Below are 15566 nucleotides of genomic sequence, written 5' to 3'. Positions count from 1 at the left end.
GTATAGTTGTAAGCCTAACCTTTTGATTTTACTAAAATTACACATGGATTATTTCTTAAAGGGGCCATTCCTCTTCATCCACTGGTCTGTTGTTGTGTCATTCAATTTTTTTCCGCACCCTGCAGCATGCAGAATGGGGCAATGGGGTAGTCCACTTGAGTCATTAGCTAACTTTGCTGTTACTGATGGCCTCCTGCTCATTCACTAGGAGCACACCTGCACACACAGTACTTTCCTTTATAGCCAGGGGTTACTATAGCAAACTAGTGCCCTTTTCGAGACTAAATATGTTTTTGGCTTTCAGACATTTTTTTTGTATTGGTGAGGGATTGCCAGCTCCACAATCTAAATTTACTGTTATTTACTGGATTCTGCTCTTTCACTGTGAGCACAAATGCACTCACAGTATTTCCCTTCAAAGCCAGGGGCTAGCTACTACGACAATCTAGTGGGCATTTCAAGACCAAAAACGTTTTTTGCTTTTAGACATTTTTTGCTTGGTATATTGGTGAGAGCTTGCCTGCTCCACAAAAAATAACATCTTAAAACACACCGACAAGCAAAACAAGATTTGACCAAGGGAAGAAGCTGAAAGCAGACACCAAAACTGTTGGATTTGCCAATTCGTATTTAAGCTGTGTCGTAAGATATTTAAACTCTTCATAAATAACTTGCTCTTGCTTTGAATGACACTAATTTTTACTGGCCTCTATATGAAGATTTTAAATGTGGGCATTTCTTTATAATGAAACTATGTAAGTTCCTCCAAATAAAAGAAAATCTTAAAACTAGAACACAATTCAAATTTAAAGGACTCATTTTATGAGACAAAAAATCACTTGCCATTTAAACATTTTCAGAGGTTTATTTAAATGATTTTTACGAGAGAAAACAAAGCATTGTTTGGACCTAGAATTGTCTGCAAGTAAGTAATGTCCCCCTTCTCCAGTCATTGTTATGCCTACCTACTGTTTTATATATATTTTCACTCTAGACACGTTGACTCCACTCCCTGCATCAACACGTTATTTAGAGACTGTGAAGTCATTAGTGACAGGCATCATAAATTAGCTGGTACCACTAAATGGAGAGGAAAAAAAATCAGAAATCTAATTGAAAGTTCTAAAAGTGCACAACAATGAAATACATGCTATAAGTGCATAAAAAAACATTGGTACCAAAGCCTACCCCAGAATTATTAGGCTGCTCGTGCTCCACAGGGAAACAACAATGATAGCCAGGGCAAAGCCTTGTACCTCAGTATGCACAGAGGAAACAAAGAACACAGCAAGGACGAGTGCCAAGACTTTTAAACACACATATATGCAATACCCTGCCTGATCTCTCTCAGATAAACAAGGAGGGTCTAGAAACAACAGAAAATGTGAGATATTTACAAAATCTGACAACATTTGGAAGCATTAAGGTAAACATGTCCCTTTAGTGCTCCATCACAATAATCAGCAGAAAACTGGGACACTTCCATCTTCTGACACAAACCTAACGGCTAAGGCGCTCGACCTCGGACCTGGGGATCTGAGTTCGAGTCTCGGTAACGACGCCAAAAACCCCCTGTGATTCTGGGCAAATCACTTAATCTCCCCGTGCCTAAAATGAAAGTGTGTCCTCATGTAACGTAACTGGTGCTATGTAAAGCGCTCTGATAACTGATTCAGTTCGGTTCTAGTTCGCGCTATATAAAACTCTGCAAAAAAAAAAAAAGAGAAATCCTCAACCTATTGATGCCTTCTATCTGATGGGCAGACCCCATATTTAACATTGGCAACGAACAGATTTCTACCCTTTCTCCCTCGAAACCATTCCCAAAGAGCCAGGTGAAATGTCAGGTAAACCTGAGCCAAAAAAGTTCATAGCAGACCACTGCAATCTCAACTATTACACTGCAATGTATGATGCTACAATAGAACTATCGCTGTCCGTGGGCATATTTCTTTAGTGAAATACCAGTTCAGCTTTGGGCTTGCCATCAGCAATTGAAGCAGGCACCTTACAAGTCAGGATTATATCTGTTACATGAAGGACAACAGGACAACAGTGAGGTTTGTCTACTCATCCTACTTGACACAATCATAGGACCTCCACTTGGTATTGAGGGTCATGAGTTTAAAGTGTTCTTCTCTACCAGCCACGCGGAACTCATCAAAACTGAAATATCTACATCCATCTAGGGTTCTGTCTAGGGCACTCTGTGGAGTGTCTGAAGACGGAAATCTCCGTTTCATACTTGTATGCTCAGTAACGTGGGCCTAACCATCCACCAAATTACAGTGGACACAAAGCTTTGAGTGTCACAACTGAGATGGACATCATCCACCTTCTTCTGCTCACTAGAGACCCAAACAAATTTGTTGGTACAAAACCACTACAAAACCCAAGCGAAGTCACCTAGCAGAAAATCTTTGGGCTTTATACTTGACAGTAAAGCAGTGCTTAAACCTCATGTTTAAAGTGTTATGAAAATAACTTAATAACTAAGCTTTTGTGAAACACAAAAGTGTACTCTCAGAAATACCTCAAAAGAGGTTCAAGCACTTGTAAAAACGCAGTGGTTCTGCTTATTTCAGGTCCTGGCATTATGACCACAAACCCCACTCTTATACCGCCTACATTGAATAAAATCTTGCCCATCCACATAAGCTACAATTATTAAATGGGGCTACGATCTAAGTCACTAGAGAGACATCTGCACTATGCAACAAAACCGCTAACCACTGTTTCTTAAAATGCACTAGCGATTTACTTAAGACTTGACCATCTCTCCTCCTATTCCAGAAAGACGTATCACTCCTGAAAGAGAAGTGTATCATTTGTAAAGTCTGATTGAGAAAACACATCACTCAAGATTTGAACTTGTGGGGTTTCATGCTCCTTCGCCAACTGGGGCTATGAGAAGGCAAAGTCACGTGCTGTGTGGGCTTTGCCGCCTCATCAAATTGATCATCGAGATAGCTTAAAGAATGCATAAATTGAACATTGTTTCCTCATTCTGTATTTGGTCTATAGATCTTGGATCATTATTACGACTTTCTGAACTTCTGATGGACACATTCTCTAGGCCTAATTGCCCACATGTTTTCCGAAGCTCTACAATTAACAGCCTTTCTAATCTACATTACACTTCTTCCCAAAACCCAAAGAACCCAAATATTCAGCTTTGATCTATATCATTAACCCCATCTATTAGGCTCTGCCAGATAATAACTTTTATAATTTCCATACTTTCGACTAAGTGTTTTCACACAAGACAACTGTCATCCTCTAACACCATTAATGTTCCAATGGCTTCAATTCACATCCAGTTATACTTGGACTATCCCAAGAAACCAGCAGACTAAATCAAATCCCAATGTGTATTTTAATGCATTTTACACTGACCTATGAGCCATATAGGTGTGTGTTGGTAAATGTACACTTCTGACACATGCATGTCATTTTCGATGTATATGTACAAGTGACAATGTATATGCTAACGAAATCACACTTTGTTTTAGAGGTGCAGGAGCACTATTGTTATGATATGTTATGTCATGTTATGTTATTTGTATAGCATGCAACTCACCCGGGAAGATACCCTGGCGCTAAAGCAGGTGCTGTAGTGGCCGGGCTAGGGGCTAGGTGAAGAGCCAGGGCTCAGTTTCTTTTGAAATTCAAGAACATAATAGGAGGCTCTGTTGTGCAGGGGCAGTTCGTTCCAGGCTTTAAGTGGGAGATAGGAGAAGGGATGACCTGATCTGCTCTGGATATGCAAGGGAGCGATGGAGGTAGGATTCCAGCTAAGCGGAGTTGTCTGGTAGGTCTGTGGAAGTTTGTGTGGTTGTTGAAGTACGTGGGGGCAATGTTGTGTACGGTTTTGTACGTGTGCGTGGAGAATTTGAAGACTGCGCATTTGTGGATTGGGAGCCAGACGAGCTCTTTGAGGCATGGAGTTTGCCAAGCGCGAGGCTCGACGAGCACGCACTTAGGGCCCGGCCTCCCGGCTCCTTGCCACGCCCTTGGGAGAGTAGGCGGTAGATGTTTCCATTTCCGGGTCAGGGGTGACCCGCATCCGGTGCGGGAGAGGGTGGAGACTCTGGCCTATTTAGGCTCTGGGAGTCGTGGTCCCGGTCTCTTTCCTCTCCCGCGCCGGACGTGCGGACACCACACCGCACCTATTTAGTTTAACTGGTGGGTCGTACCAACGGTCTTTTGCGGTCAGGGAGCGTGCTGGGAGGTCCAGGCTCTATATGTGACTGTGGGGTGGGAGGATGGGGATGAGCCCTGCCGCAGACTTTTGTATGGCCTGGAACCCACTGGTCAGTACTGCATTGATTCCAGCACAGAGTTCAGAATATAAACTGTATTTATATACAAATGTTATTCCAAAAAGTGCCTCGGAATGGCCTCTGTTATTCTGTTCCAGAGGAGAGAAAAATCCAGGTCGCGCAAAGAAGTACTGATATTCACAGGGAGCCATTGTGCACTTTGAACACTACAAATAGTGAGATACTGGGGATGGTTATTTGGCAAACTTCCATGTGCTTTGGGCTCCTCGGTGAAATCCATCCGTTGCACTAATAATTTTAAATTATACATTCACAGGTTGTATTTGCTGTTCACATAACTAAACGCTTGAAGTATTATATCAGAATGTATAGAGGTTACGAAGCAGCCCAGTTGGCACAGCGAGTAATACACAACTTGACGTGCTTAGCTATTATTCTGGCATTTACACTTTATCAAATGTTTGCACTCTTTTATTTCCTTGACATTGGTGGGTTTTTCAAAGTTTACTTTTTTATCATCACTTCGCATTTATGAAGATACCACACCACGGGTAAAGTTGGTTAGTGGGTTTTTTCTGTCTGAAGAAATGCACCTTTTAAACGTGCATTCCAGGAGCAGTGCTAGCTAGTTTAGTCTGCAACGCAGATCACTGCATACATGTGCCTGCTGTCAGTGTCAGTTGCGGGTGACAACACAGCTTCCACCACAGTGCATTTTGGAGAAAAAAATTAACAAAATTAAAAGGCAAGTTTGAGCACAAAAGCACTCTCGGTGGGTACAACTGTGTTTTAAAAACTATTATCTGTGAATAGAGCACCTAGTATCAGATTCTGCAACCATTGTGTGTTCTGCTTAATTTTGGTATGTCACTGTCTCCATCATCTACCAAACAATCTACAAATTTGAACAAAAAAGTGTGTTTCTTTTTCAAACTAATTCATAACTAATAACAATGATGCACATGAAATGCAACACACCTCTTGACAATATGCAAAAATTACCAGGCCAACTTTCAGCTGCTGATTGCTGGTTAAAGGCACTAAAGTGGGTAGGAATTCAACCAAATGGGGTTAATATAATGGAGGCTGATCAACAACTCTACATACTTAGAAACATTTGATAGCGGCATGGCCGGACTGGCTGCAGCGGGCACCTGGCAATCCCCCGGTGGGCCGCACGGGTGGGGGCCGGTTTTGGGCCCCTGGGGGCCGTTTTTGTTACAGGGTGTAAAGATCAGCTACTTATTAAGAGGATATTTTCTTGTAATGCTTATGCCAATTGAAGTGTACATTCTGATGTGGTTATAGCACGAGGGCACCAAGAATTTAATTTAGAAGAGTGCCAAGCATGTCTTATCTCCATTTAAGGTCGGATGACTACAATCTGAAGGTGCCTTGCAGTGAGGCTCTCACAAAACAAATATGCAGGTCTGTTTCGTGATTGAAAGGGATGCTTTCAGAAGGCCGATGATGTGAGCACAGAATAAACCTTGCACTAATTGCCAGGATACAGGATTTAAAACTTAACTCTGATGCTTAGAATGAAATAGGCCTGTATTTTACTTGAAGAAGAATGTTGAGGCAGGTTTGTGCTCTAGTGAGCACAACTTTGCGTATATGTTACACAAGCAATTCTACACCGGGAAGTAGAGACGGAATATCAATTAATGGTTGTTCCTATGCTCTATGTAGGGCAAAATGAATATTGCAAGTGTATAGGTACTTTAAAGGGTATGTAGTTAGTTGAAGTCATTTCTGAAAGTTCCATTGTGTATCAACATCTGTGTGCTAAAATGTCATAACATCTACCTCAACAATACCACAAAATGTGACGTGATATGTCTGTAACTGTCCGATATACTGTTCATTCTGCCTTTTCCCTGAAGCATAATCAATTCAGTATTGCACTACCACATATTTCCAGGGTCGAGGATTAAAAGAAACAAACACACTGATCTTACAACAAATATCACAGCCAAAGAAGGGCATCAGTCATTGAAAGTGCTTGTAACTCTCGACCACAGGGTTACAGTAAAGAGGTGCTGAGAACTTTCTGCAATTAGTAAGTTTATTGATAATGGTTTATCTGACTAAGGGCTTCCCTTGATGAAGTGTCAGAATCGTACTTAATGATATAAGCAGTGGTTTCGGTTGCGAGTCAGTGGTCAACATTTCGTGATATAAATTCTACTGTATCAAATCTTCTGGGTCCACATTCAACCTCTGGACCGAAATCGAGTATAGTCTAGTTGATTTATTTTCTACAAGACACCCTATGTCCACACCAAGCCCTATAGTATATGATTCTTAAACCAGCAGTTCCATTTAATCTACACATCTCAAAGCTGCAGACATTAGACAGGGTTCAAGTGTCAAAATAGAGCTGCTGTCAATGTAAACACAGTACTTAAACGTAAGCAGAGTTTTAATATCTAAGAACGGTGGACGTTGAGTGCTTCATACAAAGATATTTCCAAATAGAACGCATCACCTTAACCTAAATTATAAGAATGAATTATTAACTTTCACATGTTCATGTGTCTATATATAGTTATATATAATTAAGGATTATATATATATGTATACATACATCCATAATTCTCTATATACGTTTGTATTTAGTCATGTATTTATTTAGAGGTTTCACACATCGCATACTGGGTGTCAGAGTGCATTATATGGGGGAGCTCAATCAGATTATCATAGGCAGGTGCTACATTAAAAAACATGGAAAACCGATTAGGTGACATTTAACTAAGCATATCATTGGGGTATATTTACGAGTGTGTGTAGATAGACAGGCAGGCAGAGGGCATGGATGGATGGATGGAATCCCCACATTAAAGCTGATCTCTAATTTAATTTCCTTATTACAGTCGAGCTGTGATGCCTCTAGGCACCTATACTAAGAAAATGGCGTCATTTCTCAACTGTAGTAACTTATTACAATTATGCTCTAATGTCGTAACACTTCGTCCCACAGTCAGTAGTGAAGGTGACAAACAGGTCACGGAACGTCAGCATAACTGCAGCTCTAAAATGAAAAGTGATAAGCACAAATGAGAGATGTATGGCAGCATGTGTGGTTTGTTTATGCTACATTTCATTACAGGAAAGAAAATACCTCTACATGTTACTACTCATGTGAGGTACAGCCATTTTAATCTGATTTACATTAAACTGGTTCTATTTTTGCAGCAAATTACTAACTGATTTTGGTGTGTTAAATTTTGCACTGCAGGTTCTGCTTCTATTCTTCATTTCTACAACAATACTATCTCTTTCACGTGATTGAGCAAGATACAAAGGATGTAAATGGTTTTGGGGACATGTGATGGTGTCACCAAGCATTATAAGGAATATATTACCCCCTGCTGTACATTCAAAAGTTATTGCAAGTCTCCTCAGAGTCCCATGCCATTATAATTGAAAGGGGCCCTTACTACGTTACTCTATAAGGTCACGCAACATCTCCATTGCTTTCAATGCCCTTAGCTTATAATGTACAGCAGAACGCACTTTAACCCATACATATTATAAATAAATACTATTATTTTACACACATACGCATGTACACATATAGTCACACCCATACATGTGCAGGTAGATAAAAGAATATAACTTGGTTATTAAATGGAAAGTACACTTACAACAATTAAAGCACAAACACAGAATTTTCTCGGCAAACTTCCTAAATAATATTATTTTCACCTGTCATGTTCAAGGTACTTACAACAACCAACGCCCCTTCTACCGATCTCTAGAAAATGCGTTTTAAGAACACTCACCGTCACTCCATAACACGATTTCCCCCCAATCCTCACAAAAGCGAATCAGAAGTGTCACTTTTGTGGTACTCGGCACTAGGCCGCGCCGGAGCCATCTGCCATCAGTGAATAAACCGGCGTGCGCCCCAGTGCGCCCCTCCTCGAGTGTACACTGTCAGGGAGAGTCCAGACTGCCCGGGAGCGTGTGTCCACAATCCCAGACCACCGGCTCTTTCTGCTTTCCAACACTGACTCAAGTCACCAATGCACTATCCATACCAGTTACCGTCCTACCACGGACTACAGCGAGGAGACGAACCGAGCTGAGACCGGCCCAGCCGACAGACGAGCTGCTGCGAGGCGTCACCTGCAGGACGGCCTGAAGCTGAGACGGGCTGGGGGGCGCTAGGGCCCAGCCTGGAGACAGACACACCGGCACGACGCAAAAGAAAACACAGTGCAACCGGGAAGGGAAACTAACAAGCACCAGCTCGACCACAACATATGCTCTAACTGTCCCAACGCACCGCACCCAGCGCCCGAGTACAAGAGGTTCACTGCTCGATGCACCCTGCCTGACAATAATAGGAGTTTGTTCGGATTTAGATTATTGCACTAAAAGAGTTCGGGTAACTAACTGTGCACAGTAAGGTGTGTGCCAAAAAAAGCAAGTCCCTTTGCAAATCTAGTAGAACCCGTGATGACTCTGTAGCGAAATCTGGTTCGTACTCTGTAAACTGTTTCTAAAGAAGAATAAAACGTGCATAAGGAAAATATTGCACAAAAAACTCTCCTGACCAGGTGAATGACACATATTGCACACAATCTCTACGGGACATATCCACTTTCAAGACGGCTATGCAAAGAAATTAGTCAACATAGGGGAAAAAAATATATGCCCAAGACCACACCATTTAATAAAACTGAGAAGCCACGACCAGAAACCAAACATCTGCTTGTTTCACCGCAGTGTAACCACTGGCTCACGTCTCCTGCCATTCGTGGTATCCTCGGACAAGTAATACTAGGAAGTGTCGGCCCATTGAGAAAAATGCTCCTTTGGGCTATTTGTACACATAACCGACGTATCTCCAAGTGCCGCGGACTCCAGGCAGCCTTCCCCTCAGAGGCTCCCGCTCGTCAGAGGGGGATCCGGCCCAGGAAGCTTAGCGGGCTCATAAAAGTGTTGTCGGGGCCGGAGGAACACATAGCATATTTAATCTGCGAACTGCGCGCGCCTGGAGTGATTTCAGCGAGATCTGAGGCATGCCCGCGAGCTTCGCCGGGATCTGGGATTATGGGGGTCGAGGGGGGGCTGACGTGGAACCTCGGAGGCCCACGGACATGTGTTTCTTCTGCACTTAAACGTAAATGCACAGAGACGTTTGACTGCTGCTCGGAGTTACTGCTCCGGCTATATGAAAGCGCGGCAGCCCCTGGTGCTGTCAAAATATCAAAGTTTCAAAAGAAATCTTCAAAGTGCGGAGTCGCATTGAAACTATTTGCTTGTTAAGGCCCTCTGACAGACTCATCAGGCACCTGTAAAATAAAGACTGAATGTGGGTGAAAGCTTGTGGGACTGTCCAGCCCACAAAAACCTCAGACTAAAAATGGCTGTCGACCTTATCCAGATGACCACTTACAAATGGTTCTACCGGACAGAGTTACCGTATATGTGTTTTTGAGACCTACTGAACTGCAGAGGAGTACATTAGATGATTGTTATGGCAACTTTGAACGGGTTCTTTGACTCCCTCTGTTTTATTTCATATTTAATTTAGCCACCAGAATAACGTATTTTCCATGGATGTGTTCTGTCCATAAAAAGTTGCCTCTAGAACGCCAGAGAACCCGAACAAAAACATGTGCAACCGGTCAACTGGAATGTCCACTCTCAAACACTCTTCCGTTTTCCTCTTGCTCTTTAATCCAGAAACGCCCATCTAGTGTTTTTTACGTGAACACAGCAGTGGAAAATAATAAAACACAGTCCTGCTCCGCTGCTGTCACTACAGCCACCTCCTCTCATTCAAACTGTGATGATACGCGCTAGGATCTTCCAAAACAAAAGTGGCCAAGACTGAGGGCAAAGTCAGACCTCCTGAGGGGAGCGGCGGAGGCTGGCTTCAGAGTATCTCGCTGCAGCCCACGGACACACATTGCAGGGTTTCCCGGACGTCCCAAAGCTGGGCCCTTACCCCGGGGGTACCATGCAGAGTGCGCGCCTCACAGACTCCCGTGTGAAAAGGATGCGCGGAATCCTGCCAGCCGCCTCAGACCCGGGAGCGACAGATGCCAGGAGTCTGCTCCCTGAATAGTGACCGGGGCTGGCTCAAACTGGCGGGAAATGAGAGGGAAGCCCCGAATGTTGGGGTTCTATGCGATCTCCGTTATATCACACATGTGTCCAGTGACAACGGGGGTTCGCTTTGCTATAAGGTGATCGTCCACTAAACTTATGTTACAAAAGTTTGCTGTTGGTGAATGAAAAAAAAGTCAAACAGCAGGGTGCAACAATAGACTGCCCCGCAGAGAGTATTAACATGTTGCTCGCGGTCATATGTCAGCGGTATACGTCATAGTGACCTCAATGAAATCTTCAGAAATGTAGGATTCGAAGACAATTATGCAAGCGCCTTGAAACTATTTTAATTTGAAAATAAGCACTTTCCGGCCTATAGCTTAGTCAGGGGGCCACAATAATACCGACAGAACTGTGTTTTGTACACTTCTTTTGATTTGAATTTTCCAGTGTGCGTGAAGAACTGGACACACCACTGAGATTCGAAGCAGTTAACACTTCCCCGTTGTCAGAAGGCATAGCGTGCATTTGATGATGAGCAGAAGACTGTGGGAGGGGGTTCCTGAGACCCCGGATGCTGCCCACTGGGTTAGCCCCTGCCTGTCCTGGGGTCTCGGCTTGTCACAGCTCGTGACCTCTAACGCCAGTTCTATTAAGGAAAGGCGCCCTTTGGTGCCAAATGTGTAATTTGTCATGTATGTGTGTGTGTATGGGGGAAGGGAGGGGGTCAGGGGTGCTGCACCTCCAAACTTTACCTTCTGTTCTTTCCTCCCACCAGCCGTACCGTCTTGTTCCTTGCAGGATCACCTATTAGTGCCTGCTAACTTTCGTAACCGTGCAAAGTAGCTTCTGGGCGCTAGATATAACATCAGCAACAAATGCATGCTCGAGGGTCGCACCTTTATAAAAACGCTCCCTGCTGACTTTGGCAGTTTTAGAGCTATCACCTAGAGGTGAATAGTCTCCGGATGCTGTGGCCACCCGGTCCCTTGGGAAATGACTGTTTTTGAAACCTCAAAATGAAACGAAATTACGTTAAAGACCGGTCATCGAGATATCGGAACATATATCACCATAAATAAAATGACCACAAAATAAAATCTGTAAGAAGGGCTCAAATATATATTAGTCTACCACTCATTCCAATAATCAGTGTAACCCGAACACGAAAAGGTTTAAACAGTGTAGAATGTATTGCGTTTTACTTCTCCAGCCTGCAATATATTTACCCTAACATTCTGTTCACTATTAAGATGGGGAAGAAGTGGGCCACTGTAAATTATAAATTTTTGTTTAATGTGTTGGCAGCACAGCACTACATATGAGAAAAGTGATTACCACACAATATACAGCATATGCACATTCCTTGAAGCAGCAACACATGCTTGCATGTAGTACTCCATAGATGTGTTAGCTTCGTGAACAGTCACGCTGGTGATTGTTTTCCCAGTCTGGAAGGATGAGAGGCTAACATCACCAGCCATGTTTGCAACATGTGACACACAATCTCGGACTACTATCTGCAGAAAAGTAACCCACTGGCCTGTTGTGTATCTTAATCTTTAGATTTTGTGTGAGAGCAATAAAAGAGAAGAGAGAGGCGCCCTGTTGTGAAAAGTAAACTCTAGGGTAGGTGAAGAGAGTGTATCATACACTTATGTTAGTAAATTTACAATCCTGGTCTTTTCCTGCAGAGACACTGTTGGGTAAGTTAGACACTGCGCACTTCCAACCCACTTCACAATTTCAATAACATAAAAAACGAAGCAATCTTGTACTTATTTTCAGTTTTTGTACCCTCAGTATCACTTCTCTCCAATTAATCTGTGGACCTGGGATACATAAGTGCATTGCTTTATTATTCTGTGAACTTGGGATATAGAAATGCATTGCCTACTAAGACATATGTTGTTCAGAAATGTATAGAAAATACATTTACCCATCAGGCTATTTTTGCAGGTGCATACATTTGCTCATTTAACTATATGTAATAGAATTTTGTTGAGGTGCATTGTGGGAGCATCGTGCACACTCACTCTTTAGCTATTCTTGAGGTTCTCTTATCTGCAAATGAGCAGGGGGGGAGGCCTGAACTTCAGAACTTACTATGGCCAGCAGCAGAAAACTACTGCCAGACATCCACTTCACCCCACCGCAATGTGGCTCATATAAGATGTTCTATAGGAAAGCCTCTATAATGTAATGCTAGTTCCTATAACAGTGTTCGCTCTTTAATATGCTATACTGTGTCCATGGAAAGCACTACAAATTAACAAAAAGTTCCAAATTCAAGTTTTGTACACGCAGGTCTTTCTATTATAATCTAATAGAAAACAAAGACTATGCGAGGACAAACTGACTAGTTGGCAAGTGGTTTGAACAAAGCACTGATTAGTTTGCTCCAGTCCAACTCCACTATATTCCATAGACACCAAATTATTTACTGGAGCAAACATTATAAGGAAAAAACAGCTTTTACCATAAAAAAGGTTCTGCTATGTCATCTTATAAAAAGTTAGCCTTGTTAAAGGCAATTTAGTAAGGCTCCGAAAATCACAATCGTGGCCTCTAGCAGGCAGTTTGTCTATATTTATTTGCAAATTTGTGATGTAGAGTATGTGGAAAAACTGCAATATATAAACGCAAAAACAAGTTTAAAAAAGTGTTTGCAATGGAAAGTGTTTGCAGAACCTATACTACAGTGGTGATCGCCACGGTCAGATAGATGGATGGATGGATAGATAGACAGAGGTAGATAGATAGATAGATAGATAGATAGATAGATAGATAGATAGATAGATAGATAGATAGATAGATAGATAGATAGATAGATAGATAGATAGATAGGTAGGTGTCTGGATGAGGTGCTCAGAAGCAGCAGCTCTAACCTTGCCACTAAGTTTATCAGACCTGGTCACAGGCCCTTCGGAAAGTGGATGCCCCCCCGTTTGCCCAAAACTCCCTTCCAGTCCCAGATCCGGACAGTCCATCATTCCCAAGCCGAGCTGGCAGCTGTAAAAAAAAATGTGCAACAGCTGGTAACGTTCTACTGGAAAACGTTTTACAGAAAATGTAGCCGCAGAAGTAGCTGGCACGGTGCCACTCCCCACACTCGCACCCGGAGGACTGGATTAAAAGCACACACATGAGCGGGCCGAGCAGAAACAACATCGCCCACTCCCGCGGCACCCCGCTCCTGCCACGAATTATGCTGCTTTCAAAGTTGTTTTTAAAAAGACGCCTGCATGTCAGTGCATAGGCATGTGCGCATTTCCGTGGCATTTGGGGGAAAGTGCGGTATCTGCAAGGGCCATCAAACTGCAAATCCGAACTTTCCCAAGTCCCTCCAAAAATGCTGCTAGTCAAGTCTGGTATACTTTGGCAAAGTTCGAAGACTGTCGGCCCGCGGGATGATAGTGTGGCTAATGGACATGACCGCATGACTGGGCATGTTACCCCCTCGCCCACCACACAGACACCCCTCCCTCTCCTCAGAGGTATGGCTGCCTGGGGGAGGCGAAGGACCGCGTCTGGAATGAATCCATCACTCTGGGAACGGGAAACGTCATGGACGCCGCATCTGCACCGCATAATAAGGCCACGCAGCGCTCTCCCTCGCCGATGACCCCCTGCAGCCGGTGAAAGTAACGCCCCAGGCAACAGCCGCCGCTCCCACCAAACAGACACAAGCGGCACAGCCAGGGCGTAATCTGAGGTGTGTATAATAAACCCAAGTGCCCTTCTCCTGCTGTGCCCGGCTCAAAATCAAAAGTTACTTTATTACAAGTTACAGAATCAGGGGAGACCAGAATGATGCAACGGCCAGGTTACCCCTCGCTGAGCATCACCCCGCGGAGCACTTCTCCCTGGTCCTGATGTCTAGTGTAACAAATCCCGTGCTACAAAGAGGACACCCCCTGCAAAGTGTCAGGTCACTCATTGAGGTCCGCTGTACAGGTCGGAGACTCACGCGCAATGCAAAGTAACCCCACCGGACCTCTCCAGATGTGCTTCGAGTAGGGTAAAGAGACAGGCGTGGTAAAACTCTGTCTGCGGGAGCAGCCCAGCCCTGTCCCAACTGCGAGCAACGAAAAACAAACACAGCGGGAACGGCGGCAGCGCCCCGGGGCCGACAAGCAGCTCAGGCCGGTCTCTGACACCCGGGACGGGAGTCCCCCCACGCACAGAAGAGCTCCGCGGAGCCGGGCCTTACCTGCAGCCCTCCCGGGCTCTCCAGGACCAGGCAGCGCGCAGTGCCCCGCCGCTTTGTTTGGGCTCTTCCCCTGCTCCGGGACGCGGCCCTCCGCTCCGTGACTTCCCCTCCGAGCCGCCCCGGCTTGATCGGCTCCTTGTAACCCGATCCCCGCAGTCAAGCCCCCTGACACCCCTCACATGTGTACAAGTATTTCACAGTTGTACCGGCGAGGGCTGCCCGACCACAACTCACACGTGAAATTTGAAACTGGTGAACATTTGCATCAGAAAGTTGGGCAACATCTAACTGCCCAATGCAACTTCTACAGTTACGTGGATGGAGGAAAAACGGCAGAAAATGGCTACGGCTGAAACTTTGCTCAGAGTTGCTAGCGGTTAAAAGAAAGCTCTGTAAAGTTGCTCAGACTGGGAGGCTGGCGCGCTCTCGGCGCAGAAGTTCAGGCGCGTACTCACGTGTTGCTGCAGAGCTGCCCCGGCTGGTCCTGAGCTGGGCTCTCCTCTTCCCCCTCAGATCCCGGCCGTGCAGATGTGTCTGGCTGCCCTCCCCTTCCCGGGCTGAGGCTGGCAGGAGGGGCCGGGCGGCGGCGCTCACAGGGGGCTCACTTGGCTGTGGGGAGTCCCGTGTCCCCCCGGCTCCCTCGGCTTCGCCCTGCAGTGCATGCCCGCATACAGGGGGAGGGGAACTCCGAACGGACCCTTTCCACTTCTCCTTCCCTTTTTTTCCCACTCTTTCTTCGCAGAGTTCCTTTCTCTCCCAAAAAAAAGGAGGAGAAGAGGGAGTGCCAGAGGGCGGGAGGAGTGGCGCGTGCGTGCCTGGTGGGCAGCGCTGGTGGAGAGGTGCCGCGCGGCGAGCTGCAGCGGAGGAAGCCGGGAGGGGAGCAGGCCAGGCAGTGCTCAGGGTACAAACACTGCTTCTCCTCCTCCTCCTCCCCGGGGCTATCCGAGCTCCGCAGACACTCCCCCCTCAGAGAGGGGAGAGGAGGGGGCAGCAGCCCCCGC

At 45.0% G+C, this 15566-nt stretch overlaps 1 protein-coding gene across 1 annotated transcript in view; it reads right to left on the bottom strand.

The window, feature by feature from the left end:
- GLI3 (GLI family zinc finger 3) overlaps window positions 1-15330 on the bottom strand; it is a 408823-nt gene extending 393493 nt beyond the window's left edge. Inside the window, exon 1 of the mRNA XM_078688198.1 lies at window positions 15021-15330. The gene's annotated coding sequence lies outside the window, so the exon portion shown is untranslated. The remainder of the gene's footprint in view (window positions 1-15020) is intronic.
- Window positions 15331-15566: the final 236 nt, after the last annotated feature.

Source organism: Lissotriton helveticus, chromosome 4_1 (genome assembly GCF_964261635.1).
Source record: "Lissotriton helveticus chromosome 4_1, aLisHel1.1, whole genome shotgun sequence".
NCBI classification, from domain to species: Eukaryota; Metazoa; Chordata; class Amphibia; order Caudata; family Salamandridae; genus Lissotriton; species Lissotriton helveticus.
This window is presented reverse-complemented; position numbering and strand designations above follow the sequence as displayed.